The sequence below is a fragment of the Brassica oleracea genome, chromosome C9, assembly GCF_000695525.1.
Source record: "Brassica oleracea var. oleracea cultivar TO1000 chromosome C9, BOL, whole genome shotgun sequence".
NCBI lineage: Eukaryota > Viridiplantae > Streptophyta > Magnoliopsida > Brassicales > Brassicaceae > Brassica > Brassica oleracea.
In genome coordinates this window covers 25,903,129-25,907,209 of record NC_027756.1, presented here as the reverse complement: position 1 = coordinate 25,907,209, position 4,081 = coordinate 25,903,129, and positions in this window count along the sequence as shown.

Here is a 4,081-nt window from a genome sequence, read left to right as displayed (position 1 = left end):
AAGGATCGAAACTTGGAGATAACCTCACCAAGAAACTAAGAAGTGTTCTAAACAAAGAACAATGAGAGAAACTCATAAAAAAGGAAAAACAATCTGTTTTATTTCGTGGCTCTAAGGCCTTATTTATAGGATTACAAGTTGTAGAGATCCAAAGAAAAATGTGCTAAAAACAAGACATTGGAAATAGAAACAAAGACTTGACTAAATAAAGTCTTTGACTGAAACTTGGACTACCTCTTCATATAGCCACGACCAGGACTTTGAAAGGTAAAGAATATACTCCTGATATGGGCCAAGACATGTCCCTTTGAGGCTTGGTCGAAATCCATCTTTTCCCTTAGCCAATATTTATCGGTTTCTCCATTTGGCCCAAACAAGTTCGTTTTTGAATCTTTTTGAAAACCATCAAGCCCAATGCTTTCTTGAACATTTAGAACATGAATAATAACCTTTATCATGATTGAATTGACCGTTGGTTCATCAGAAAGAAGGTTAGCCATTTCGAGCTTCTCGAGTGGTCTGAATTCGCGAGAACTGAAGATCACCTGATTTGTAAATAGCATAACTATCACATATGAACTCCGTTTGATCTGATTCTTCTTCAAGGAGCTCCGTAATTGAGTTGAGAACATTCTCCAAGTGATTTCATGCGTAGAAGCCTCGTGGTTTGGAAGATATGAGTCAAACAATGAACATATATCTTTACTGCTTTCCATGATCAAGCCATGCATGCCTGTTTTGTCCGGTGTGCTACCCCACGGCACATCAGTACTTCTAGTGTCATTACACATACACAATTCCTCTCTCTTCTACTCATTTCGCAAACAATTTCTCTTTTTTCATTTAAATGGCATCTTCTTCCCATTATCATTACCACAAAGATGATGATGCTGATTTTGAATCCCCATTTGAAGAATTTTTTTAACAACTATGCTTCTATTCCAGAACCGAAAGAGCGAAAAAAACGTATTTTATCGAGAGAAACTGGGAAGAAGGCCACGAGAAGCTCTGGAATGATTACTTTAGCGATACTCCAACATACCCTTCCAAGTTATTCCGGCGACGGTTTCGAATGAACAAATCATTGTTCTTGTGTATTCTGCATCGTCTCTCCACAGAAGTACCGTATTTTCAACCAACAGAAGATGCAGCCAGACGGTCTAGTCTATCACCCTTACAAAAATGTACTGCAGCAATTCAACAATTGGCATATGGTGGTGGGGCTGATACAGTTGACGAATATGTCCGACTTGCTGAAACAACAGCTCGAAAATGTTTGCACAATTTTACCGCCGGAATAATCAACTTGTTTGGCGATGAATACGTAAGATGTCCCACACCGGAGGATCTGGAAAGACTACTCCATATTGGAGACCAACGTGGATTTCCAGGGATGATTGGAAGCATCGACTGTATGCATTGGGAGTGGAAGAATTGCCCCACCGCTTGGAAAGGAATATATTCACGAGGAACCGGAAAACCAACAATTGTGTTGGAGGCGGTAGCTTCATATGACCTATGGATATGACACGCGTTTTTTCGAGCTCCAGGTACTATGAACGATCTTAATATTCTTGATCGATCACCTGTTTTTGATGACATTAACGGAATTGCGCCACAAGTAAACTTCTATGTCAGCGGAACGGAGTACCATTTGGCTTATTATCTCACGGATGGTATTTATCCGAAATGGGCGAATTTTATTCAATCTATCCGACTACCACAAGGTGAAAAGAATTCATTATTTTCTAAAACCCAAGAAGCTGTTCGAAAAGATGTTGAGCATGCATTTAGAGTCCTGCAAGCTAAATTTGCCGTTGTCAAAAATCTATCTAAGTTATGGGATAAAGACAAAATAGCAAATATTATGAGAGCATGTATCATAGTCTATAATATGATTGTCGAAGATGAACGAGATTCATACACTCAGTATAACGTTTTAGAATTTCAACAAGGAGAAGATGTGGATCAAACATTTTCCGTCAAAAGACTACAAAACACGGCAATACAATTGGTCGCCGAACAGAAGTTCGGGATAATGAAGCCCATCAACAATTAAAAGAAGATTTGATTGAAAATATATGGGATGAATTTAGACATCTTCCAAATAACATATAATGTTTAAGTTTCTATGAATTCAATAAAATGTTTTTTTGCTTTTATTTATGATGTTTGTAATTTTTTTTTCTTGTTTCTTTTTGGCAACTCTGTAATTTTCTTATGTTTTCAATTTTAATGTTATATGTTTTATTTTAAACTTATCTTTTATATGCCATTACTTATTAAAATAAATAATTAATTTACTAAGAGACAACAAAAAGTCCTACCAATAATCTACACTTTTGGGATTGTCTCTTACCTTTGTAACATAAAAATAATAATAAAATAAGGTAAAGACTTAAAAATTAGTCCTACCAATAATGTTGCTCTTAGTCTATTTGACACATCGTATAAATAATGGACAAAGTAAATATGGATTATAATAAAATGGGCCATGGGTAAGTCTCGTAAATGTAATTAATAGGACCAATATGATAAGAAATATTAGACTGTTGTAAAAAAAAAGATAAGAAATATTAGATTATGTCCAATTGGTTATGTAACACTATGAAATAGGGTTGTTCAATCCGGATATCGGTTCGGTTTAGGTTCGTTTTTTTTTGGTTTTCGGTATTTCGGTTAGTAAAATATACCTACCATTCTAAAACCATATTTACTTCGGTTCGGTTCGGTTTATATACCGTCGGTTTTCGGTTTATTCGGTTTTATACCAAAAAACATAATTATTTAGTTTGAGATCATATAAAATGAATTTTAGAGTCATATTATCAACACAGTCATTTATTAAAAATATATTACATGTTCAAATAAATGAACAAAAACGTAAAAATGCTTCTACCATCAAATAAAATCATCAAATCTATAATTAAAATCAGAGTCTAAAATTTTGAAAATAAAAATATAAAACAAAACAGAAACATGAAAGAAAAGTTTTTCCATATCGGTTATATGCCAAATCATATCCAAATCCTACGGTTTTTATAAAATTATATCCATTCGGTTTATATGGTATATACCAAAACCAAACCATATTGTCTATTTCGGTTCGGTTCGGTTCGGTACGGTTCGGTTTTACCATATTAAACAGCCCTACTATGAAATCATAGTTTTTGGAAAGTGTACGTATAAGATTTATAAAAGGTATCTAAGTTGTTTTCATTTTTACTCTCGGTTCTATTATTAATTAATGTATATCGTAGCTTTTGGAAAGTGAACGTATAACTGCATTGAAATTTGATATATTTCGGTATTACTATAGGACTATTCTGATTTCTGATTTTTTATTAGTTTTTCTTATGAGAATTAAAATATTTGTAGCTTTTTATGTTTTTGGTAAAGCTAAATTTTAGGAAACAGAGTGTTATACATTAACCATGTCATAAATAATATGAATATTTTTAGGTAGTAAAGAATATTGTGACAATTACGATCATAAAATTGTGATTTCTAGTTTTAATTATTAGATTTTCTTGTGAGAACTAAAAGATTTGAAGCCTTTTATGGTTGTAGTAGAGCTAAATTTTAGAAAATTGAGAGTTATACACTAATCATTTCATAACTATTAAGAATACTTTTAGGAAGTAAAGAATATTCAGACAATTTAATCGTTAAATTATTTTTCTTTTTAATAATATCTCCTATATATTTTGTGGAATTTATGAAGTTTCTGAGTATTTTTTTTCAAAACGTATTTTTTTTAGGAACCATTGGTTATACTAAACAAAATGATAGATTAAAATCTATTTACTTAAAACATATGATATCAAATATCTATGGTTTAAAAACAAAATCAGTATAACCCTAAACCAATGTTTTTAACATGCGTCTAGAAAACTAAAACACAAACCAATCACCAATTCAATGAAACATTAACACAATTTACGAAACCACTAATTCACTGAAACACTAACACAGTTTACGAAAGGCCGATAACCATTATAAATGGTGTAAGTTTTTTTCACATAATTTTTTTTGTATCAAAACAACAACCAACAACTCTATTATTTTATTGTACATTACA